The sequence below is a fragment of the Microtus pennsylvanicus genome, chromosome 12 (assembly GCF_037038515.1).
Source record: "Microtus pennsylvanicus isolate mMicPen1 chromosome 12, mMicPen1.hap1, whole genome shotgun sequence".
NCBI lineage: Eukaryota > Metazoa > Chordata > Mammalia > Rodentia > Cricetidae > Microtus > Microtus pennsylvanicus.
In genome coordinates this window covers 24,091,613-24,119,302 of record NC_134590.1, presented here as the reverse complement: position 1 = coordinate 24,119,302, position 27,690 = coordinate 24,091,613, and positions in this window count along the sequence as shown.

The window sequence follows — 27,690 nt, the reverse complement described above, 5'->3', positions numbered from 1 at the left end:
TTACTGAGTATACTACTTATCAACATACTGTGTTTGTGTTCTAATCCTCATGGAGGATTAGAAATTATGAGTTCAGTAGTAGTTGGTCTCTTTATATCTTTCAACCTGCTCTTCAATAAGGTCTTCTACGCCTTATTGTCTAGTTATTGTTGGAAACTAGAAATATTGAAAAGAGCTTCTATTGTTCTGGAAACTCTTGTAGTATGCCTGAACAATTCTTGTGATGATATACCAGACCTTCACTGAGAGATGTGTTCAGTATCTCACTGTTTCTAGGAGCAGAGATATTCAGTTACACAGTGTAATTTTTTACAAACCCTCAATTGTACTTTTTTTTGGTCTGCAAGACTGTAGGTTTCTTCATGAATTTTTCATACTCTCTTTATTTGAGTAAATTGAGGACACCTTATACCTTCTTCTCTTCAATTCCCCCATCTTCCTCTCTGCTTAAACCTTTCCAACCATAGTATTTAATAACTTTTTTAAACATATGTTCTATTGTATCACCATTTAAGAGTGCCTCTGCCTCCCCGGGGATCTTGTTTTTCCAGGATTTTAGGGTACTGCATGTGAAAAGAAAGAAAGAAGAAAAAATAAGGAGGAGGTAGGAAGAAAAAAAGGAAACAAAGAAAATAGAAAGTCTTAGATAGTCTGAACCTAGGATCTCTGTGTGTGAGAGAATATGTTTTGACTCTCTGGGTCTCAGTTATTTCACTCAATGCAATTTTTCCTGTTCTCTCCATTTCCCTAGAAATTTCATTTTTTGTAGTTAATAAAACATAACCAAGGAAATTAAAGACTTCCATGACAAAAATACAATGAAATGAAACAGTAAGTTGAGAAAGACACTGGAAGATGGAAAGATTTTCCTTGCTCATGGATTAGAAACAATAATATTGCAAAAATATCCATTGTACAAAAACATTCTATAGATTCTATAAAATTACAATAAATTCCACAGCTATTCTTCAAAGATAAAGAATAGGAAACACACACATACACACCAATTTTAACAATATTGTGGTGAAAGACTTTGAGGCACCTTAGCACTACTGTACCCCCTTCCTGGGAACCAGGACCCTGGTAACCAACTACGCGTGCACGGGAGCTTTGAGCACTTTCCATCCCCATTGTAGTCTTTCTTCAATAGACCCGGACCCTGGAACTGGGGTGAGACGACCTGCAGGTGTTCCTCCTTGTAACAGCCATAACATTGATCAAGTAGAGTTAGCTGACCATTGTATGAACTAGTCAAAATAGTTGACAAATGATTTTTGGACTTTCCCTTTGATTCTGTACTACCCCATCCCTGATTTTGTGTTTTTTTTTCCTTTAAAAGAACTTGTAATAGACAAAGCAGGTGTCCTTCTCCTATCGAGGCTGAGGGACCTCTGCCGTGGCAGAATAAAAATTCCTCTTGCTATTGCATCAACAGTGCTGTGAGTGTCTCTTGGGGCGACCTCCTCCTTGGTGGGGCTTTAGGGCCCAACAGTGGAAGCAATAGAGAATAAGGATTTTGAAAGAACTCTGACCAAACCATACTGCTGGCCCTATCACCACTTCTGATTTGGTGCTTTACTAAAAGCCATAGTAACAAAACATCAAGGTACTGGCATAAAAACAGAAACATAGATCAGTGAAAAACAATGAGGTGACTCAAGTATAAGTGTACATAACTACAACTGCCTGATTTTTCATAAAGTTGCAAAAAATTATGTGGGAAAATATGCAGCATCTTCAATAAATGGTGCTAGAAACCAGGAGTCAACAAACAGAGAAGACTGGTTATTTATACCTTACATTAAACGAAACTCATCTACAAATGAATAATGAATCTTAACCCAAGACCTGACTCTATAAAGGAAAAGAGGAAGTATACTTCTATATATGCAAAGGTAATACATTTTCAAATAAGACTCTAGTAGTACAGAAAATAAGACCAGCAATCTTCATCTGTGATCCCATGAAACCAACAAGCTTCTGAACAGTCAAAGAAGTGGTCAGCTAAGTAAAGAGGTAGCCCAAGGAAAAGAACTGAAGCTTTGTTAAGTATATCTGATAGTGATTAGTAAATAGAACATAAGAGGAAGCAATAACAAAATAACCAATAAAGCAACCTAATTAAAAACGGACTACAGAGTTCTGAAATTAATAAGTACAAATGGCTAGGAAACTGTTTTTTAAAAGTATCTAACATTCTTGTTGTGTTAGTTATTTTTCTGATACATGACTCAGGATATTTATAGAAGCAAGTGTTAAGTGGGGCTTATGATGCCAGAGAGTTAGAGTTCATGACATTGGAGCAAAGGCATATGGCAAGAATAACTGAGAGCTCACATCTTGTAGCACGGCCAGTTGGCATAGAGTACACTCAGAATAGAGGGGAGGCTTTTGAAGCTTTAGCTTGTCACCCAGGGACACACCTCCTCCTAAAACAGCAGATCTCTCAATCCTTCCCCAGCAGCCACCAACTGGGGACCAAACATTAAAATACACTGGCCATTCTCATTCAGGTCACCACACTAATCCACTAAGGAAACACATTGAAACTACTTTGTAGTCTCATCTAACTCTACACTGAATAGAATTTATTAGAAAAAAAAGCAATAATAGCCAATGACTGCCTGTAGCTCTTCTTCATCTATTAGTGGATCATTAAGAAATTTCCCAACCAATGTTGCCATCCCAACTAGAATTGTCATTGTTCTGGTCAGGTTTAGGCAATCATAGTATTGGGGTTTCATTAGTTCAGCTTCCCTGTCATATACGGAAGATAATATCTATAGACAAACTTCCTAGTCCTGAGGATGTTAAAAACTTTTCCACACCTATTTTTTTCAACTTTTTATTTTTTATTGAGAAAAAGGAAAAAAAAAAGTTTCCCCCTCCTCCCAGCCTCCCATTTCTCTCCCCCTCCTCCCACCCTTCTCCCCCTCCCCCCATTCCCTCCCCCTCCCTCTCCAGTCCAAAGAGCAGTCAGGGTTCCCTGCCCTGTGGAAAGTCCAAGGTCCTCCCTCCTCCGTCCATTTCTAGGAAGGTGAACATCCAAACTGGCTAGGCTCCCACAAAGCCAGCACATTACGTAGGATCAAAACCCTGTGCCATTGTCCTTGGCTTCTCATCAGCCCTCATTGTTCTCCATGTTCAGAGAGTCCGGTTTTATCCCATGCTTTTTCAGTCATAGTCCAGCTGGCCTTGGTGAACTCCCAATAGATCAGCCCCACTGTCAAGTTTCCTTGAGACCTAGATATATGGGTTATATTGCAGACGTATCAGTTAATGATAAGATCCTCAGTAAGTTATTCAATCCCATATGGTTAGCATAAACACAAATAAAAAAAACACTATGAGAATTTAGCAAGTTATAAGTGAGAGAGAAGGGGAGGCATTACATAAATGCAGGACTAGTATATTAAATTATATAAATAAACAAATATGTTTTTAAAAGAATACCAGTAAGAAGAAATATTGTTCATAGATAAGGGGAAAGGGACCCTTCATACACTGTTAGTGCAAGGAAGAACTAGTATAGAACTTTCGAATTTAGTCTGGATGTTTCTGAATTAATTAAAAATAAAGCTGTCATATGTTCCAGCTCTTCTACTCTGAGCATACACTGAAATACTTTATATCCCAATACAGGCAACCCTGCATATCCATATCATCATTGCTCAATCATAATAGCTTTAAATGAAATTGGATGACATATATATTAACTGAAGAACCAATAAGGAAAATATAGTACACCAACACAATTGAATAGTCTTCATGTGTAAAGAAACTTATGTTTTATTTTCAATTATTTCACTCATCATCCCAGAAAACTGAGACTCAAATGTCAGAATCACCATGATTTTTTTTTTTTTTGAAATTTTTGCCATGAAAAGAAGAAACTAACACATGGGTTTTGAAAGATATGATGCTCTTGGAAGGGAAGGTGGATTTTTTTTCTTGAGATATTAATTATTTTCATGAATGTGAAATATTTGGGGAACAGGTCTTATAAATGGCCAAGACACTCTGCATGACAATTTAATCAGAATCTTGGGGAGCATCATGAGGGCAATCGCCTATACAGCGTTGAAAAGTAACCATAGGAAACAATGACAGAAGCATGAGCATGTTTCAGGTTAAATGGGAATGACCAGATGGGTATGAATTGTTTCTAAGAAACAAATAATAACTGCAAAATAAAGATTAAGAATGACAGAGAATGTTTGACAACAACCGAGGTAAAGCCAAACTTTAAAAAGATAAATAAATTATAGCCCCATAGTATAGCTTTAGGAAAAAGGAGAAAGTTTGAGAACACTTTTGTTTTTAAAGAGAGAAACATGACAGCTTGCATCTGATAGAAGCTTCTATTTTTATCAGTGAAGCAGGGGAAAATAATATTCTGAGTACAAGGATGAGAAGGCCAAAGGTTTAGACAGCAAACCACCTAGAGAACCGTAATCTCTCTGGGAAATATAAAGATTCCTTATGACCCTGTAAATCTTAATATAGGGAGAAAAAAACTCAGATGTGCTTTTTGTCTTTTCCGTAGAAATTTCCTTCTGCCTGCTTGTAGCCACAGAACAGAGTTCTAATGTTGCTGATAGTAATAGTTTTACCATGAAATTGGTGATCATTAGTAGACAGATTCATGCAGAGATATTGGAAGGATTATCCTCAGGTATACTAATTTGTTGGGATAATAACATAAGTTCTGCTGAAAAGTATGAAACATAGATTCATAAATCTGTGCTAATTAATAACCAAAGAGGGGCTGTTGGAGACTGCTGCAATGGGGCTGGCGTGGGAAAGAAGTGATGGGTTAGTTAAAAATAAGTTCTGGGTTTTTCAGACCCAGGCCAGCTGGTCTTGGTGAGTTCCCTCTAGAACATCCCCATTGTCTCAGTGTGTGCCTGGGATAAAAGTGGACTCGCTGAACATAGCGGATAATGAGGACTACTGAGAACTCAAGAACAATGGCAATGGGTTTTTGATCCTACTGCACATACTGGCTTTGTGGGAGCCTAGGCAGTTTGGATGCTCACCTTACTAGACCTGGATGGAGGTGGGCGGTCCTTGGACTTCCCACAGGGCAGGGAATCCTGATTGCTCTTTGGGCTAAGGAGGGAGGGGGACTTGATTGGGGGAGGGGGAGGGAAATGGGAGGCGTTGGCGGGGAAGAGACAGAAATCTTTATAAATAAACAAACAAATAAATAAATAAATAAATAACTTCTGGGTAAGATCTGTCAGGTTTAGAGTACAACTAGGCATAAATGACACCGAAGAGCTGGGACAGACTCTGCAGCTCTCATGTCTGAATATTTCTTTTATTTTTGGACTGTTGTACCATCCTCTTTTTTCACTTATTCTTTAGAAATGCTGATTTTTCTCACGAGGATAGTCCTGTTTAGCAGTTGTTAGCTTAGTACTATGTAGTCTAAAACTGTTCATTTTTTTTAATACTGTTATTATATATAAAAGCTCAAAGCGTTATGCTTGGTTCTTACATATTACTGTAATTAGAAGCGAAATGTTGTACTTAAACTTTGGTCTCAAACTGATTGAGTGAATATTCTAGATTGTCTCAGGCTTTCATATGTTAATGTAAACTTGAAGGTTACCTTGCTTAGTTGCTGCAATTTTATTTTTTTAGAAAGGGGAAAGTATACGCAGGTCATGATCAAAGTAACTTACTACGAGGATAAAATTAGGTTAAAATTTTTATTGGGTTGCCCAGTTCAAACGAACTTTTTTTCATAACTGAGGAAATCAAACTACTTAGAAAGGAGTGTATTGAATTAAAGAAAAGACAGGCGATGTTTAAAAGAGAAGTCAAGAAGGTGCTGATGGGTACCTAGTGACTAGAGATGGAATCTACACTGATCCTAGCTCTGATTGTTTGTATATCCATTGAACTAATGAAAACAAATAGTCTGCTTACCCATTTATCAGTTAGATTTTTGCAGCTTCTGTTGCTTTACTGCTCTGTGTATTTTATAGACTGGAATTAGCCCCAATAAGACTTCATATTTCTAACTACGTCAATTCTAGAGGATAATTAGATCACTTTATTTTGAGGTGTGTGGGTATGTTTCAATTGTATGCAAATCCTGTTTGTGAAAGATACATGTCTTTGTTCATGAGCCCGAGCCTCTAACAAGGCACAAAGCACAGCATGAAATTTTTATTTTCCTTTTCCAATTTGCCTTTGGTTGGTATAACTTCGCATGGAACCGTAAAAAGATATCCAAGCAGGTTCCTGTCTGTAGGGGAAAGTTCAGTTTGGTCATAGGGCACATTTCTGAAGAGAGTCTTACATTGGAAATAATTTGACATAGGCACTGTTTCTGAAAAGTGGCTGGCCTCAAGCATAATACAAGATGAAATATGTACACTTTAGAATACTTTTTTCCATTTCCAAATGACCTCTTAGCCCTCCAGGGATTAAGTGCTATTGTACTATGTGACACTGTCACTTTGCTCGCAATTAATCAGGGAGAGACCTGCTGCTGTCTCCTACTGGACCAGTCCTGCTGTGTCTCCAGAGAATTCTGGACTGAGATTCATAGGCACTCTGGGACTTACCACACACAGTCAGAATTGCAAATTGTAAAGTCAGGAACGGTGGGGTGCCCAGCCACAGCCATGACTACAGTGAGGTGGTGCTCCATAGCATCTAAACACCAACACAGATATTGGAGGGTTGGGGGGAGAAAACAAAAACCTTCAAGGGAATAGAAATGCATGCACCTTGGTTATTTAGTTCCTTAGTCCAATTCCCTGGAAATAGAAGTTATCATTTTCTCTTCTTCCAGTTTCTGCTTAAATGAACGCCAAGGTATTTTTAAAATCTCACGTGGAATCTTGGATGTCCTGCTCAGTTCCTGTTGCCAGCCTGTCAGAGAGACTGTTTTCAGCACACGTGTCTACGTGCCTTAAACAGAGAGCGTGCTCACACTGTATATCTAGGAACGGCAAGGAAAATAACTGGGTGGGTGTTCTTGGAACTCGAAACAAGTTCTATTTAGCGTTAGTATTTTCTATCCAAATAAGTTCTATATGCTTCGTTATTGATTCTGACACTATCCATCAATATTGGCTTCAGAAAGACATTTTGCTGGGAAGTTACTTTATAAATTTCATTGAAAAGACAAGCAATAATTAAAGAAATAGTTCTTCAAATTTTTACCTACTCGATAGCATGTGTTGAGGGTTTTCCGTTTTGATTGGTTTTTTACCTTTCTTATGATACCAAATTTGAAGAAGTAGTTTAAAATATTCTTATTTCATATTTTCATAGACATATTATTGACGAAACAAAAAGAAGTGCTAATTGATATATAAAAACAGAATCTATAATGACAAATTATTATCATCAATTTCTTTTTGGCAATTGTGTAATAACTGTGGTGGTTACTGTCACAGCAGTAAATTTGAGCAGTGCTTAGAAAGTACATATCTTGTGTTCATTAGAATGCTACCAACTTATTTTCCCATTGTTCTTCAGGATACTATAGCAACTGGTACTAGCAGTTGCAGGAAAACAGTGTGATTAAGGATTATCTACAAAGACATTTCAGATTTAATTATTTATTTATGTTTTTATTTTGGTAAAGGGATACAAATATGTGTGATCCACCCTTTAATTTTGACTTATACTCAAGATGTATTTTTTTTCTTTTGAGACTTTCTACCTGCCACATTGATCTTCTTGGAAGCATGCCATCTCAATATTCTTAAGTGTTTAATAAAGATCACGAAAAAGCCATTAGTACGATCACCAATAAAAAGATTAAGATGTACTTTGCCTTAGTATGAGCAAGCAAACATTATTGTCTAGGGAATGGAGGACCTATATCCTTTGTCATTCTTTCTTCAATTTTTCAGAAAAAATTCCTTTCTTTCTGATGTTAATTTTCTTTTCAAGGTATGACATTCTCTGATAGTTGAAAATGAATGACAATTTTCTCCAACTTTAGCGTGACTAGGTTGTTAAGATTATAAATGTGCATTCTCAGACACTCGAACATTGTTCACAAATTGGATTTTTGAAGTGTTGGCAATGTTCTTTTTGAGGGATTAATCTACCTTTCAAGAGAGATGGGGAGGAGGAGCCACCCAATGCAATATTCCACAGACTTTATCACACTTGCTTTTAAAGCTCAAGACCCTGATTTATCTGTGGAGCGATTTTTCATCCTTCTATCTCATATTTCTGTTTTGCCAGCCAGGTCACCCACTCCCAGTGCATAGCCAGAATTTGGTCAATGAATTCTCAATATGTTTTCATCCTTATTTTTATGTCAGTCCATCTAATATCAAGGATTTCAAGACAAGAGCCTGAGTATAAATATGTTTCTTCACTTATCTTTACCTTGTAAGATGCTGGGAAAAGAAGAAAAAAAGTTGTGAGTTTGACAGCAGCTTAATCAAAGGTAGAGATGTCTGTGCTTTAATTTTTCAAGGAAAATTCCACCTTTTATGAGGGAAGACAACTCAGCTTTAGACTCTGGGAGCAGTCTAGGGCACCATCTGTTATTAGGGAGTGCTAGGTACTAGCTATGATTTCTCAGAAAGTCTTTTCAATGTACAATTTATATGACTTCTTCTTAGATCTAAAGGGATTTCCTGCAGCACATAGAACCCAGGCAGTAATCTCAGAGTTTGCAATAAACTGGGAGGTTATGCATATGACTCTTTCTCAAATGTATCATCTCCTACTACTGCTATTCTTTAAAGTTATGCAGTAACATTATATGAAAAAGCATATGAATCTGAAAGAGAGCAGGGGAACTGTACAAGAGAGTCTTTAGGAAGAACTGTGAAAGGGAAAATGTTACAATTTTATTATGATATCACAAAGGACATTTATGAACCATGTACTCATTCTGTTATGTTTATCATCTTCAGAGATACAAAGCCAGAGATCCTTAGAAAACAAAAGCACAAAGAACACTTTTTTATCATTGAAAATAATTGAACTCTCATGCGCACAAGTATAATATTTCAAATGTTCCTCTAACCAGAGGGGCAAGTAGAGAAGTAGAGACACTTCGAGAAAAGTGTGCAGATGTGTATGAGAAAGCGGTAGTTTGAATTGTTGTCAACTGATGTTTTGTCTTCAAGTAATGTTTCCAGGTTATAAAGGAACGCATTACTATATAACTAACATAATTTTTTGACAGTAGTATGTATCATCATAATATTCTCTAATTATATCTTAAACCAATAGATGAAATGGTTGGGAGTAGGTAATTTTCAAATTATTTCCTAAATGAAAACGCATATGAGTAGGTTTTTTTTTTTTTTGGTTTTTCGAGACAGGGTTTCTCTGTGGCTTTGGAGCCTGTCCTGGAACTAGCTCTGTAGACCAGGCTGGTCTCAAACTCACAGAGATCCGCCTGCCTCTGCCTCCCGAGTGCTGGGATTAAAGGTGTGTGCCACCATCGTCCGGCCATATGAGTAGTTTTAAAATCTATCTTAAATTTAAAAACAAATATTAGAAAACCCTGATAGTTTGTATAATTAATATAAATTTTCTGACTTGCCAAATAGAGTTATGATGAATAGATTTTTTTTCATAATGATATATTATATATGCCATCTTTGAGCATTGTAAAATTTTAGATTTGAACTAGTCATTTATCTTTGAAAAAGCAGGTATTTAAAAATCTAATATTTATGCAATCAGTCACATGAAATCATTAATGAGAAAATAATGTTTATTTATTTTCGGTTCAATATGTACCTCTATTTTTACATATATTTGTGACATATATGTATTTGTATATAAATATATATACAATAAAATTACACTAGTAATATTTTTCTTATACACTTAATTTCACTTAGTATTTTATCAGCTTTTTCTGTCATTAATGTTATTATAAATATATACATACACACATAATATGTATATTTTGTATATTTATCACCCATAATTTGGTAATTATCCAATCATATACTTTATTTTATTACATTTGTAAATAACATAAGATAATTTTCCATAAGCTATAGTTTGATATGCAACAACTCTCTCAAATTTTTTTCTTGATATAGGATTGAAATAAGATGTATTTATTTTTAAGACTTTAATTGGATAATTATATATCTTCTAGAAATGTGAAACAAGCCTTATTAGTGTTTCTTCAATTTCAGTAGTACTTTGTGAATCACCCAAATTTTTTGAGAGAATTTTATTTGTTGGTTATGGTTTTATAGTATTTACCAAATATTTTCAGACTTTATTTATGTTAGAGACACTGAGCTTGTTTCAGCAGATTAAGATCATATGATTTAATTTATCTTTTATGGCTGTCTTCTTCATTTATCTTTTCCCAATGTAACATTTAGTTATTAAATTTAAATTGTGGGTGATGGTTATTATTATTATCATCACACCAATATTTATACACAATACACACACAGACACATCAACTGACATAGTATTAAACTACCCTCCTAAATTTTCATGTCTCTTCTAATAAATCATTTTAGCTCTAATCTCATACTTCATCAGAGAAGTTTTTTTTATATATTCCTGGCATTTGTGAGCTAGCAAATCACAAATTGTGGTCAAATTAACAACATCAGGTACCTGTGGAGAGGATCTTAGTTAAAAATCAGAGAGCGTCAGTTACCCTAAAACACCCATGCCACTCTTCACCCATGGACATACATTATTACTGTGATTGCCCAATAGAACTTAATAGCGAGACCCTGTGCTGAAGACACCAAACACACTTTTGTCAGGGGACATAAGAGAAATGAAGTTGACACTGGCTAGGGAATTTCCTCCTTGCTGTCTAGCTTTCATAAGGTGAGGTGCAGGGTGCTCAGTAGGCTACTAGAGAGGAAAAAATATAAACCATATTATCTACTTGCAAACACTGTGAACTAAAGAAATGATAGAGGTGAATATCCTCCTTCTGTGTGACCCTGTGTAAACTGTGTGACCTTGGATTTCAACTGAAACTGCCAAATGAAACCTAGTAGGGCTACTGGGTAGGCACACAAATTTAGGTAATGATTTCCCCTTTTAATGATGATGATGATGTAGATGATCACTCAAACAGTGAGGGAAACAGTGCCATAGTCCACACTATATATTCTATACTTGGTATATTGAATTTGCTAAAAGTCCCTGATTCAAAAAGCTGTGTAAAGTGTCTGCTAACTTGTGCTATTTAGCAGAATTAGCGAAGTATTTAATCAACTTTTATACATGGGGGCATTTATATATAAAAATAATCTCTTAATCATAATCAAAGAAGTCCCACTTTCTGAGGATTTGCAATGGAAGTGGAGAAGTACGACTATAAAATATACTGAGAATAAGTGACTGTTGGGCTCTCAGTCGTAAAGAAGACATTTACAACTTCCTCTACACGACATGGGCAATGAAAAAGCCAATGAAAAGATTGAATGAGCTAGAACACAAAGAAAGGGGCTGAGAAATGCCATCTTCTGGGAAATAAACGGTCACTGCAATTACAGCTCCTCCACAGTTAGAGATAACTACTTTGGGCTCCAACATTTTTTTTAAATAATCTTAGCAAATATTGGATGCATAGTTATATAGAATAATTATACTAATTATAACTGATGTGAATAACACATATCTGATGACAACCACTGTGAGTTGTGCTCTGTGTAAGGAGATGGGTCCAGTGTGCCTGTCCAACCAGCCTGGAGGGATTTGATATTGTTGCTCTGCAAACCTTGATTTGAGCACTGGTCTGAACTGACTGTGGATTTAACTTTGATCTTCCCCATTACGATTGCTTTATCCTGCAATTTATTTTCCATTCTTTTTTAAACAAACATTGTAGTTGGAGGCTGATTTTTCATTTACCTTCTGCCCAGACCCCAAATAATCACACTGAAACTATATTAATTGCGACACTGCTTGGCCAATGACTCTAGGGAATTTCTAGCTAGCTCTTATATCTTAAAATAACCCATTTCAATTATTTTATATTTTACCCTGAGGCTCGTGGTTTACTGGTAAAGTTCCCAGGCATCTGTCTGCTTTGGGGGCTGCTACATGGCATCTATATGACTCTGCTTTCTTTCCTCACCTATCTCCTTGAAATTCCCATCTTACTTTATTCTGCCCTGCCATATAGGACAAAGCAGCTTTATTCGTTAATCAATAAAAGTAACACATATACAGAAGGACTTCCCACACCAAAACTTTATTTTATTGAATATATTTAGATAATATTCTTTCCCTCCTCCAATTCTTCCCATACCCCGTTGCCTCCTTATCCAACTCAACTTTATGTTCTTTCTTTTCAAAAAGAAGCACACACACACACACACACTGAAAATCTAAACAAATAAAAAAAAAACATGAAGACTACTTCCAAAGCACACAAAAAAGCATTGAGTCCATTTTGCATTTGCCAGTTACTCCTGAGTATGAGGCCTGCCTAGTAGTTTGGTTTATATACCTAGTATCAACCCATTGAAGAAAACCAATTATATTTTTCATAGTAGAAACCAACTGCAAATAATTCTTGGTAAAGGGTGTGCTTTTTGCATTGACTTCCCCTTCTGTGTGCTGGGATCTTTTTCTGGTTTGATTTGGGTAGGTTTTCTGCATGCTGTCACAGTCTCCCTGAGTCCTGTTGATACTGGAAGATGTGCTTCTTTGGAATCATCTGGAGATACACCATTTGGGATCGTACTATCTTTAGCCTCCATTTCTAAATGGATCCCTGGAGCTTGGGTGGGTTTGTGGGCTGGTAAAGATATCACATTTTAGGCTGAGTGCTCCAAGTCTCTCAGTCTCTAGGTGTTCTCCAGTTATGGGTCTCTGTGTTAGTTAGGGTCTATAGCACAAAGTAACTTTTTAGATGAGTGCTGCTTTTTAAGTTGTATCCACCTCACTTTTACATAGAAGAAAACCCGATTTTGTTTTGTTGTGAGAACTAAATGAAAAAGTGTGTTAAAGTGTCTAATCTGTCATAAGGTCTCATAATACTAATTCTGCTCTGGTCTCTGTGGAGACATCCCATGGCGCTTTATTGATTCTCTGAGTTCTTTTCTCTAGAGAGTGCCTCTCCATTCATAACCTTCTGATGCAACCCAGGAACTTTTAATGCTTCATTTTGACACCTTCCTGGGAAGGTATTGAACTGAAAACTCAGCAGTCGAGAGACTTATTTATTATCAGAAGTAAGCCTTAAGTTATTTTTATGATACCACCTCTCTCTGATGTTTGCATTTATACATCATTTTCATGTTTCTCTCAGAGTTTTATCATAAAAATGACTCATTAACTTAGACAATTCTGCAAAACTGAATGTAAAAATTTGATAAAAGTCCAGGTGGTTTTAAACTTTGCACTAGGAAGGGCATGAACAGAAATAAATTGCTTCACATGGATATATCGACATATTCTTAAAATTAATATTGTAAGTTTTTAATAGACGGAGTCAAATGAAAAAGCTCTTTCTTGGAGACATTTTAAAATTCAGGAAAGCACATGTTATGCTGTTCTAATACAAAGCAACCATGAGATTAGACTTTCAATAATCACTAAGAATGTATTAAGATACAACTGCTTCTACTCAATTTAAAAAAAATATGAAAGGAATTTCATCTAATATTTTCATTATTTAATAATAATTACTTCAACTTCATTGTGACATCATATTATATATAAACTTTATTCAATTACCTCTAAAGAAATTGTGTAACACTGAATGATCATATACACCAATTGCTTTATATTAAATTTATCCTTAAAGATCTAAGATTGGAAATAATGTTCTTTCTTATCAAATTTTTATTTTATGTTAAAAATATCCATGACTTCTATTCCAAGATGATAAAAATTTATGCAACAGGGTGGGCACATTTTATCTTCTAAATATATTTCACTCAACTAATATCTTTAAATATTTTCTCAGGTGAAGAATATTTGACGACATAACTTCAATGTTCACATTGTATTTAGTATGGATTGTATGTTAATGAAGCATTATGATTGATTCATGCCAAGAAATATATGGAAATCTTCAAATGTGGAGTTATAAATGTTTCCTTCCTTCCTTCCCTTCCGATTTTTTCCCTCCTCCTTCCTTTCTTCTCTCATTCACACCTTGTCTTCCTATTTCTTTATTTTTTTCAACTGAATATCTTATACCTAAAATTGGTCCTGAATTCTATATGTAGCTAAATTTGCCCGTGAACTTCCAATATTCCTGTCTCCATCTCCAGAATTCTGGGATTATAGTGTATCATTGCTGAGTTGAAGTGGTTCCAGTGATCAAATCCATGGCTTTGAGTATGATAGACAAACATTTTTCTACCTGAGCTGTTGTTCTTCAGCGCTTTACATACACCTGGGTAGGTTATTCAGACTTCTCACTAATAGTGTGGCTCTAAATTAACCTGCTCTTTCTGCCTTCCCCTTGTCTGATAAATAGGTTTTGGACGCTGATTCTCATTTCTTCTGTCAATTCTTTGTATTTCCAATCTTTTATAATAAGTGTGGCTGATGCTAAAAATAATTATCCACTGTATTTATTTTGCTGTGATAGTTTATATGATCACTGTCGCGCGTTTTCAGGACAAGGAATATTTTTCTAATATTTCTTTACCAAAATATATTCAGAATTAAATAGTATTAGTGAAACAAAAAATATCTACACAATTAATGACACTGAAATTTCTCTATCACACATCAAATATTGAAATGAAACTATGTAAAATCTCCAAAATTCATAGACATTACCATTGAGATATTACTGACTGCTATATTAGAAAAAATAGAAAGCCAAACCTTGCCTGGCAGTGGTGCCACATGGAGGAGGATCCGTGTGAATTCAAAAACAGCCCAGTATACAAAACAAGTTCCAGGACACCGTAAGAGCTGAACATAGGGAAATCCAATCTTGAAAAATCAAAATTAAAATCATGTTTATAATATGAAACCCCATGGTCCTAGGAGATCCAAAGAGCACTATTAAAATTTAAGTTCCCAAACGAGGATCTATAAAGTATTTCTTGTCATATCTTCGCTCATAAGCAAATTGCTTAATACCTTCAAGCTTTTGGGATTTCCTAGAACACATTAGTTAAACTATCTTGAATATGAAATCTATGTCTATATTACACAGACAACAATATTTCAAATAAACTATTAACTGCTTCTCTGAGGGTTCATTGAAAACATGAAATTTATAAATAGAAGTCACATTTCATGCAACTTAATAAATGGGTTAGAAAAGTCTCTATTTTGTGACTAAGTAACTGTAGCCTTTAAAGATACATATTGAAATTAATTTCAAATTCATGTATTGCTAAGATTTTAGTGTGAGGTCATGTAAGATGTTCAAAGAATCTGGTATAGAAAGTGAATGGAGGGAAGAAAGAGAAGGAAGAAGTGATATATTTATGTTTCAATTAAAACAAAAAATATTGTTTATTAAAAATCTATGTTAAAATCCTAAACATATAATAAACAGACATAATTCTTCATTCTTAGACATTGGCTTCTAAAGGAGGAGAAATTAAAAATATCAATTTGATTCAGGAGGATATTGATCAGTTAATGGCATTATGATGAGTTTTTATTAAAATCTGTTGACCTGATTAGCTTGAAATCATTTCCAAAATTCTATTTTAAGTCTACTATACATAAGAGACACTTCTGTGTGAAGTTATGGAGATCAAAATTGAGGCATTTGCCATGGCTCAAATACCTTTCTGTAGGTTAGTTTACAACTTCTTACACTATGTGAGATGTTCTTACACAAGTGTCATATGAAAGAATTTAAATTGGTATTTAAATAATTGTCAGCATCTAAAGGTTTCAAAAGATAAAACAGTGAAGAATTTTAAATTAATTGATAATTAATCTACAGGGTTCCTGTCAGAGCTGGCCTGTATTGGGTCATGGGACTTCATGGTTACCTTTCGTCCTGACCACACAAAATACCAACTTTGCTGTTAACATGGCACCACACCTCACAACACCTGAAATCTCTTGGCTGGAGTTCTAGGCCTTCTTCCCGTGCTGATGGTGATGAATTTTTGTTGTTCTTGTTGTTTTATTTTTTATTATACATTAAATTTTTCTGTGCATATTAACAGGTTAATCACTTTAAGAAAGTTAGATATTTTGCTATCAGAATTAACCATAATTAATAAAAGTAGTCCATCAACAGATTGTTTAGTATTATTATTATATTTTAAATATTTTCTTTGGCTTTCTGATTTGAATTTTACATAAAAATGTTAAGTGAATTCTAGGTTATGATTAACACAGGATTTTCAACAACTTCTGCAATGACCCTGAATATAGTAGTTGTGACTTTACACTAAAGTATGTCAAGTGATCTCAAAATTACTGATTATGAACTACAAATATCAATCACTCTGCAGATTCAAAAGAAGCTCCATGCCCTCCAGTAATGCATGTTCAATTAATGTTCAACTCTATCTGGAAAAATAAACAAGTATATTTGTCTCATTAGCATGCAAATTTGACTTTAATAAATGTCAAAACCACACACACAAACATATATATATATATATATATATATATATATATATATAATTTAAAATACATTTCTTGTTTGCTTGTTTTTTGTTGGTTGTTCTCTTTGTGTAACCCTGGCTTTCTTGAAACTAGCTCTGTAGACTAGACTAGACTCAAAATCACAGGGATTTGCCTGCCTCTGCCTCCCAAGGATATGTTTTACCACATCCAGCTTAAGATACATTTCATTATGATTCTTTATCAGTCAGTTTTTAGATATCTACTCTTATTTTCTATAGTTCCATACCAAGTTCATAGTTTCCCAGGGTAAAACGTGCAGCAAATGGAGAAATTTAAGGAGCCCTGGAGAGCTCACTTTCTTGACTACAGCAATGTCTGTGTCTTCCTGAGGTGTTCCTACATTCCCTGTAAATTTCTTCAGTTCTTACTATGAGTAGTGTGATGGTGGTGGTAATAACAGTGGTAATAGTAGAGGTGATAATGGAAGTCCTGGGAGTGTGTGTGTGTGTGAGAGAGAGAGAGAGAGAGAGAGAGACACAGACACACACACACACACACACACACACACACACACACACAGAGAGAGAGAGAGAGAGAGAGAGAGAGAGAGAGAGAGAGAGAGAGAGAGATTAGGTTCTTGATAAACAACCTCAATATAGTACCAAAGACACAAAGTTCCCACCTGAGCTTGTAAACCCCAGCAAAGTTGTAGGAGACATTGTTTTTGCTCCATTTTAATTTCCCTTCCATAAATTTAAAACAGTTTGATTGTATTCCAAACTTAGATAAGATTTTTTCGAGGACCATTGCAATGATATGTGCTTTACGCCTAGAATCTAAGCATAATTAAGTAGAATCAGGTGTATAATCACTATCAGCCTTTAACAAGGCCATCATGATCTCTGTACCTTGATGTGTCTTCATCAAAAAACCTTACCTAGAGTACATGGACTTGAATTAATGATGTTCTTGAGTAAAAAGTAAAAAGGACAGTCTGACAAATTAAGAATTTGGTAAAAATAAAGCAAAGAAAACCAGCCCACAAATCACAATCCCAGAGAACTTAAACAACAACAAGGACACTGAGAGAGACTTACAAAGATCTAATCTACATGGGAAGCAGAAAAAGACAAGATTTCCTGAGTGAATTGGGAACATAGAGACCTTGGGGGAGGGCTAAAAGGGAGGGGACAGGCAGAGAGGTGAGCAGAGAAAAATGTGGAGCTCAATAAAAATCAATTAAAAAATCTGAAATAAAAGAATTTGGTTATAAAAGAGATGTGTTGTTGTAACACTTAACTTGAGTTCTTTTTCCCTTGCCATCTTCTGAACATCTCATTCTCTAGAAAACCAAAGACCTAGCTTTACAGGCACATAAACTGATCCCTTAAAACTCATGTGGAAGGAGATGGGTGTCTTTGACTGACAACCAATGGGGTACTGAGGTCTGTTGGCTGTCACTCAAGTGATCATGAATGATTCCCTACTCAAGAGTGAAGATCGCATAGCCACCTTAGGTTACTACTTTATTTAATAATAAATTCTGAGCCAGAAATATGCTTTACCCAACCAGAAGAAATTTCCTGATCCAAAGACCTAGAAGCTTCAAGTTGATAAATGTGAAGAAAATGTTTTATATGATTGGTACATGGTTATTTTCTAACAAATCAATACCCCTTTATCAATAATAATAATATTTTTCATATCTTTTGATTTATAACACCCAATACTGTCACAACCTTCTTTAAAAGTGCTTCCTTATGTCATAATGTGTCTACTAACATTTGATTAATTTAAAAATTGTTTTTCTTAACTAAATTGTATTAAATGGGATTTTAATGATTGGCCTTATAAATAACTATCTGCATTGGTCATGGGAAAATTTTAATTCAGTCAACTTAGTGATTCAAAATTAATTTAGTTTTAAAATACCAGAGATATAGACAATAGTTTCAATCATCGAGATTAACCCATCAATTGCTATATCAGTATAAAAAGTGATCTGTTCAACGGATAAGATTCTTTAGAAAGAAATTATTTAACATGTTTTTCTGTTTACCTCTTCCATGTAAATTTTTTTGCTATTTTTTAAAATAAATAAGAGCAACTGCCATCCAAGTTATTGTGGCCTTTATCTTAAAAGTAAAAATACATATAATAGTCCAATAAATTTTCCCATGGCTTATTTGGTGACACGAGTTAGGAGGAAACAATTGGGTAGAAAAGTGGGGGAGTAGAAAGTCAAAAACTAAAATTTAAAAAAAAAAAAACTCAAGGCAGAACTGTTCGATATTAGACTGCAAGCATGGGCAAAGAAATAGCGGTTTCTAAGATCCTCATCTGGAGCTAGAGTCTGCCAGACCTTAGTCTTAAGAAATGTGATCCTGATCTTGCAGGCTTATGAGGGCCATTTTGGTGACGTGGTTTTAATCTCCATAAACAATTTGCAAATCTTATAAACATTATTGTTAAGAAAAAGGATAAATCCTGGGTGTTAAAGTATAAAGCAGAGATGGCATGGGATGTGGTAGAGGACAGTGTAGTATGTTAATCAAATCAAGGATGATTGAAACTGCCTTCTGGGATCCTACTAATCAGTAATCTAATTGCAAAGCATAATGAAAAACTAAAAGTTGGGCGGTGGTGGCTTTAGTGGCAATAGTGGCATCACCACTTCAAGGAAACTGTTTTCTGATGGGGTTTGAGGGCTCTACTATAGGAGAGGTTTTCATGTCTGCGATTAGATTCCTAGTCAGAAGTCCATGGCTAGAGATCACAGGCTCTACAAAGGAACCTACTGCTGTTATTTTTCATAATGATCATGCTATAAAAATAGATTTAGACAGCTGGTGGCGGCACAAGCCTTTAATCCCAGCATTTGGGAGACAGAGGTAGGAAGATCTCTGTGAGTTCCAGGCCAGTCTAGTCCACTCTTTCTATTTACTAAGATTACAATTAAGGGGAAATGGTAAATACAAAGCAGAAAAATACTTTATAACTACCTTGCAATAATTTCATAAAAATAAGATGTTTTAAGAATTAAGAAATTTAGCAGTAATAGCAGTCTAGTGGAACCTGAAACAATTTCTAATTAAAATCTGATTTTCTGATAAAGAGTTGGATAGAGGAATGAGAAAGGGGAAATCTTTGCAACAAAGATACAAATAATAGATTGCCCTTCCTAAATTGGGTTACGTGAAATAGTTTTAGAAGAGAGGTTAAATTAATTGTAGGAATTCTAAGATTACAATATTTTCAGAGATTCAAATAAAGTTCTTATGTCTAGTTGGGTATATGAATTGGAAGTTCTGAAAACAAAATGGAAGAGAATAATGAAGCCAGCAGTCCAGGCTTAAAAATTCAGCAGTATGATCAAAAGGCGGTGTATATAGATAGAAGGTGAAGATAATCAGGGAATGCAATCTAAAGTTAGCACCAGGGAAATATAGAAAGAACAAACCTACTCAAGAAGCTGAAAATAATGCTTAGCTAAAGTGGACTATTGAGGAAAGGCTAAGGTGTGATCAGTGAGGCAGATCTGAAACCAAAAAGAAAGTATTCCATGATACTTTACAGAAATCAACCAAACAAAACACATTTTATGTTGTATATATAAATGCAGGTGATGCCTAATGTTGGTGGTCAACTTGACTGTATCTGGAACTGACTAAAATTATAAGCTGCTAGGCACTGCCTTTGATGGACCTTTCAGATAAAATTATTGGAGGTAAGATGACACACCCTAAGGTGAGCATCCCAGACTTCTTGTGGCAGCCCAGACAGAAGGACATATAAAGAGGAAATGTTTGCTTTATACATTCTTGTTTTCATTCTCACTGGTGAGGTCATCTCTCTGTGGTTATGACATTCCTTCACTGATATTAAAACCTTATTGTTAATGCTCCCAACATGGATCGAAAAAACGCAGCTCTTCCAACATCCTCTAGGCTTTTTAGGGCCAGATTGGAACTATTGAAATATCTAGGCCATGCACAGAGCATGTATCAGATTTTTGACCTCTTCTACGATTGATAGACTACCTGTGTCATATCATGTCAGCAAATCTAATAAATCTATCAGTTAGTTCTATTACTCTAGAGAACCGGACTAATACAATACTTATCTTTTCATTTTAAAAAGGTATTGGATTCATTCTGCATATTATGTGATTCTGAAAAATATCATCCATTATTCAGAAGGAAAGTCTAAATTTTGAAGTGTGAGAGACCGTGATGAGATAATTATCTGGAACATCTTCACTTGAGATGAGCCTGTGACCCTTGCTTTCTCTCACTGGAGAACCCATACTTTGGCTCCATTCTTAGAGCTGGTTACTGAGGCCCTGTGAAGAGCTTTACTGAATTACAGTGGCAACTCCCCGGTGATTATTGATTTCATTCAGCTCACTGAACAGAAATAAGTACTTTCTAATTTGTTGTGACATTGAATAGATGTGTTTATTTATTAGAGGATGCTTTAATGGCAGCATGCCACCATGTCAGAAGAAAGAACAACTTTCCATCCTGGGACAGAAAGAATATAACATAAAGACTGGGAAATTGGAGGTGCTTACATAAAACGGACATATGAGTGACTATGACAGTTAAAATTAGTAACACAATCATTTGCTGAATTTTTTAATCAAATTTTCTACTTACGATCTTTGACATTTCATGAGTTATCTGACATCATCATCATCAGATTTCCTAACTCAGAATTGTAAATGATGCCACAGTCTTAAGGGTTAATGTGATCATGCAAGCAACAAAACAAAAACATGAGGATCTGTGCAGAGTGAAAACTACCCAAAATATGTAAATAAGAATATTAGTGGCTATATTTCAGTGACGTTAATCTAGATAAATTTGAGATTAAAGAATTTATTCCTTTACATGAACAATATCTGTAAAAAAGAGCCTATTGCTTAGAGTCCCACTGTGGAAGTTGCAATAATTAATTTGAAAATAACTACAACAGCATGAGCATGGTGACTACTCAATGCATTGAAATTCAATCAACTAAGACATAAATACTCATTTAAGGTTCTCACCCTAACATTCTGTGGAACTTACCGCATTGGAATGTGAACAAATTACCATTTATATATTAACGTTGAAATAAAATCCTTTTACTACAGATAAGAGAATATTTTGAATATATATTTTATTGATTGTAGCGAGCATTTTAATATTAATTTTGATTATTTTTAAGAAATGTAATATAAGTTAATAACTTATTTATATAAAAGCTTATTACATTAATTAATGAAATTAGCATATCTTTTAGAGTGACCTTTCTCTTTTTTTGTTTGTTTTGGTAATAAAAGCACCTAAAGGATTAATATCATGTATCAAATGTCATTATTAGGGTGTACACTGGAACTACAAAAACACACTGAACGTAACTAAAAATGTGGTCTCTGTAATATATTTATATTTATTTTCAACACCTAGTGCTAGTAACTTTTGTAGTTTATATTCTTGTGTTTGATATAAAATTTATTTCCAGTTGATATAGGTTATTTAACTTAACATAATATACTCTAGTTTTACTTATGTTGTTTCAGTGGGTACTATCTCTTTCTGAATAATGTGGATGGTTATATATGTATGTATGTATGAATATGTGTGCACTTTTGTGCATATGTACAATTTTTCAATACATCTAGGATGATAAGTTGTTCTGATACCTTGGCTATTGTGCATAATACTGTAATGTATACAGAATGAAGGCAGCTCTAACATGCTGAAGCCTTGTGTGTTCTTCCCCATCCACTGTAGTATATCTATTGTCTTTGTTCTGTTCATATTGAGACAGTCATGTTAGTAAGAATTTATATTTTTTTTTCTGATAATGTATATACATGTAACACTATGCAGACTGAGAAGGCTATATTTATATCTTAAGGATGATATATGTATCTAAAGAATTAATTAATAGGCCATGAATCTGAAAGAGAGAAAGGAGTGGCATATGTGATCATGTAGTAATTTCAAAAAGTAAAATAAATACTTTTTAAAACTAAGGTCAAAAAACACTGATGACAGCTTATGCTAGAGGATGTGGAGTAAGGGGAAGATCCCTTCATTGCTGGTGGGAGTGCAAACTTTTACAACTACTTTGGAAATCAGTATGGCAGTTTCTCAGAAAACTGGGAATTAGTCTACCTTAAGACATAGCAATACCACTCTTGGGCATAGTACTCAAAGAATGCATTCTCATACCACAAGGACATTTGTTCAACTATCTTCATAGCAGCATTATTCATAATAGTCAGAACTAGGAAACAAGCTAGAAGCCCTACAACCAAAGAATAGATGAATAGAATGGGGCCAGGGAGTGGTGGTGCACGCCTTTAATCCCAGCACTCGGGAGGCAGAGGCAGGCGGATTGCTGTTAGTTAGGGGTCAGCCTGGTCTACAAGAGCTAGTTCCAGGACAGGTACCAAAAACTACAGAGAAACCCTGTCTCGAAAATAAAAGAAAAAAGAAAAAAAAAAGAAAAAGAAAATGAGGTACATTTGCACTGTTTGTGTTCCTTTCCTGAGACCCGTTGATGATGTACTATGATGTAGAAATGTAAGACAAATCAAACATTTCTACTCTAACTTACTATTGATTATGATGTTTCATGAAAGCAAAAGTAACTCTAAGACACACGAGATCCTATATTTTCTAGCTTCCATGGGTGCCAGTATGCATATAGTGCACATATTTATCGGTCACAAAGTTACACATAAATGTGTACACATACAAACACATAAACACACACACACACACACACACGTATCTTAGAATGGTAAAAAATACCCTGACTACTCTGGGTCAAAAGAATAATTCCTGGTTAAATTATTAGTTAATTCCCATTTAAGTTCCTGGTTAAATTAGATTATTTGTTTATATATTTTATCACAGAGTGTTTTGAGGTTTGTCTGAATTGTGCCAGAACAACATATCTGCACATCTAGAATAATCATTCTTCTAATATACACATTAAACATATGGATTCTATTTCTAAAGTTACTACTTGGAACAGCAATTTACATACATAAGTATCATTTCCAATATTTATTAAATGTATATGTGCCTTTTAATTAATTACTTTGCAAATTTATCTTTTAATTAATTACTTTGCATAGTCTAATTCAGTTAAGTTTAACTGAAGAAGTGTTATTTCTTATTACTAGTGAAAAAATTAAGCGATGAGAATGTTGGAGTAAATACTGTTTAATAAACACTGAGAAATTTCTAAGTTCAGTAATTAGCTCATTGCTATTCTAACTTTTAGCATACCATTTCATTTATAGTTGCCCTAGTTTTCAGATTTATTTGCTATGTTGCAAAACAAAACCAAACAGATTTTCACGGTCCTCCAAAGTGACAGGTATCAATTTCAAACAAGAGTGAAAACCAGTAGAAATGGATTAAAATGTAATATTAAAAACTGGATCTGAAGAATTATCCCAAAATGGAACAGCATCACAAGTCATTGAGAATAGTTCAGTGTGAGAAGCAACATTTCTACAGACATTCTTTATATCTAAAAAGATATATGGAGAAATTTATGTCAGTTACATGCACAGACATTTTTCATTAAAATTAGATTGCTGAGCTAAGTGAGGTGATGAGAATATTAATCCTGTGATGATATTTCTACTTAGCATAGAATGGTATTATGCATTTACATATTATTCACTTATAAAGTTCATCATTAAAACTTTCTGTCAAAATTTAAAGCTGGTTTTAAGAAAAAACCATTTATAACTATAAATATAATGTAAAGTAATGGAGATATCTTCAGGAAAATTACTACATATAGAAATACACTTTATATATCCTAATTCTAAATTTTTTATTTGCTTTAAATATTTTCTTAGTAGGAGGCTAAACTTTTATTAATTGTATAGCAATTACTTTAGGCTATTTGGAAACAAAATTGATTTCTAATATCTTCAGGAGTGATACAAAGCTGTAGCCATTGCAAATATAGCACTCCTTAAAATAAAAATGAAAGATAAAAATATACTGAGAAAAATAGTACCATGTCAATTGATATGTATTCAAGGAAAAAGGAAGATAGCAAAAGCTACAGTATTTCAAGTTAAATACGGCATAGAACTTTATACCAGAGGATGGGTCTGAGTTGAATAAATAAAAAGAAATATCAGAAAAAGAAAAAAAATATCATTAACGACTTTACAAAACACATACAGACTAGAGATAAGTAAGACAAAAGAAGATATAGTCTCTTCGTGTGTGGATAAAATGCAGTTTTAGTGCAGATATAAATCCCAAGCTAGATAAAATAATTATGTATTAGTAAAATTATATTCTTAACGCATTGATGGTTATTCCAAAGAATCATTTTAATCATTGCATTTTTTTTAAAAAAAGTTATTTTGAAATTTAAAAGCAAACAGTCTCAAATTAAAAAAATTAAATTTTCTTGTTTGTTAAGCCAGAATTTTGAAACCTTAAATATTTGAGAGGACATTACATATTAAACTTTATAACTGATTATCAAATATTTTCATCATATGTATTTGTCTGTAATCATATTTATGTATATTCAGTCTCTGATGATACATCTTTGTTATTATTATGATTTTACAAATATATATTTAGTTGTGGAGTGTCAAAATGTTTGTACTAACTACAGTGACCCAATACAACAAAAACACCTTAGACTTATAAACAATGTGAATTTACTTCTCAATTTTCAGGTTTGGGAAATATAACAATGGTTTCAGCAGAAATTTTATACTCTGATTCCTAGGTGTGTCTTCAAGTGTTGGAAGTGACAAAATGAATTTTGGGATAACTGACTTACCTCAGGTTAAAATTTTTTTCTGAGAGTGTAGGAAAATTTATCTTGTCTACCCACCTTGTGTTGTAGGACACTATATTCTGGCTCAGGACCACTTTCTTCATTTCCATTGAATATCACCCCAACTTCTATGAAACTATATTGGTTAAATTTATGGAATCTACAGTAATTGTTACATTTCATGGCCCCATTTTGACACACCAATAAATCTTCTTTTGCCATATATAGTAACAGATTCAAGAAATTATTTTATGAGACTGTACATGAAAGTTATCACTGTATCCATTATAGAATTTGAGTTTTTATCTTTCCTTTTCTTTTTTTTAAAGACAGGATTTCACTGTGTAGCTCTGGATGTGCTAGAAGTTGCTCTGCAGAATAGGCTGACGTCAAACTCACAGAGATCTGTCGGTGTCTGCCTCCTAATTGCTGGAATTAAAGGCACGTGTGCACCACCACCTCCTGAACAAATTTGAGGTTTTGCCTCCCATGCGTATCACAGTCAAAAGTGTGAAACTACACTGCCTGAATGTTTAATATTGTTGCTTAACTATGTACATAAAAATTCCTTTTTTTTTTCGAGACAGGGTTTCTCTGTGGTTTTGGAGCCTGTCCTGGAACTATCTCTTGTAGACCAGGCTGGTCTCGAACTCACAGAGATCCGCCTGCCTCTGCCTCCCGAGTGCTGGGATTAAAGGCGTGCGCCACCACCGCCCGGCTAAAAATTCTTTTTATATTTCCTAATTGATCTCCTCTTAGGTCTTGGTATGGTGTTTTCTAGCACTTCTTTATCTTGTGGTGGCCTCAGTTGGCTTCACAGTTTACCAGCATAAAAAAATTCAGAAAAAATATTTTTGATGTAATGATATTCCTATTCCATCAACTTGTATGGCGGCATGATTTAGAGAAGTTTACAATTATTATTGCATCCTCATTATACTTTTATACCCATCACCACTTAACAAATGCATTTTTTTTTGATGAGATGGCTAGTAAATTTCTAGATTTCCTTCCTCATTGTAAATCCTTAGTTCCGTACATAACAACTGATGCTTTCCTTTTCTTGAAAACCTTAATTATTTATCATCACTGTCATGCCTTCATTGAGTACCATTCTTTAGCTCCACTTTCTTTTTTTTGCCAAAATTCGCTTTAATTTTGCTTTCAAGTATTGCACACTAAAATCAAAAAGTAAAGAAGACACTTCACTTTCTTTACTATCTTTAGGACTTAGACATCTATTTCTGTTTCCTCACTAGTCTCCACATTATTTACTTCTGAGTCTGCATTTGGTTTTCACGGTCGGTCTTAGAGGGGCTAAATAATCCACAGGAAAATTAAAAATCTTACAGTTTCCAAGGAATATTACAACATGCTTATTTGTGCTCATATGTTGTCCTGTGTTCAACTGATCATGATGAAACTATTTTCAGGAGCATTCATCTACTCTTTGACAAAATGTGAAACATATTACAGGAGTCTCCTGTGGTTGAAATGATGCTTGTCAAGGGGGAACGTTGAGATTATCCTCAATTAAATATAAAAGTCAGTGTTCGTATTCTTCCAAGGTCATGCCAATTATAATTCTATGCCTATAATAAACCATTTGTCCTTCCTGTCACCTACTATTTGATATGTCAGTTGTAGAAATAGATATGTTGCCATACTGTGAAATATTCTTTCAGACTGATTAAGTTCTTGCAAGGCAGATAAATGCTGTCCTTTTTGTATTTTTCCATCAATAGCATTAAATATGACTGATAAATTCCAAACACATTATTATTATAATGTAAATAGACATCGTGAACAAAAAAATCAGTATCTGATTTTTAAAAAATTTTAAAAGAAAAATCTTTTATTTACAATTGAGAGATATTACTGTTAAAATGAAGAAGAATAAAAAAGACGAATAAATCATTTTTGTTGTAAACAACTGATTTATAATATTCAGAAGGAAAAAAAAGAGCCCATTAGATTATTGCCTATCTAAAATGCCTCAGGGACTGTGATGGTGTGGAATGAAGTTTTCTCCTGGTATGAATATTAGCAATGACAACTGTTATTTATTGATTGTTGTGCTCTGACATACATTATTTTATATATTAACATAAATTACAACATGTATACCTAGGATTTTATCTTATATTACAATAAAGGTAAGGTCTTGAATGATTGTAAAATGCCATCCTAATATAACAAACCTAATGAATGATGAATAAAATGTTGGTAATCAAGTGGCTCAGAGAGGTTTTTTAGAAAAAGAATAGAAAAGAAAATGTTACTTGGTTTTATCCAAATATTCTCATCTCGCATGTCCGTTGATGCATGTGTGTTATTGGGGAAATCCAGAAA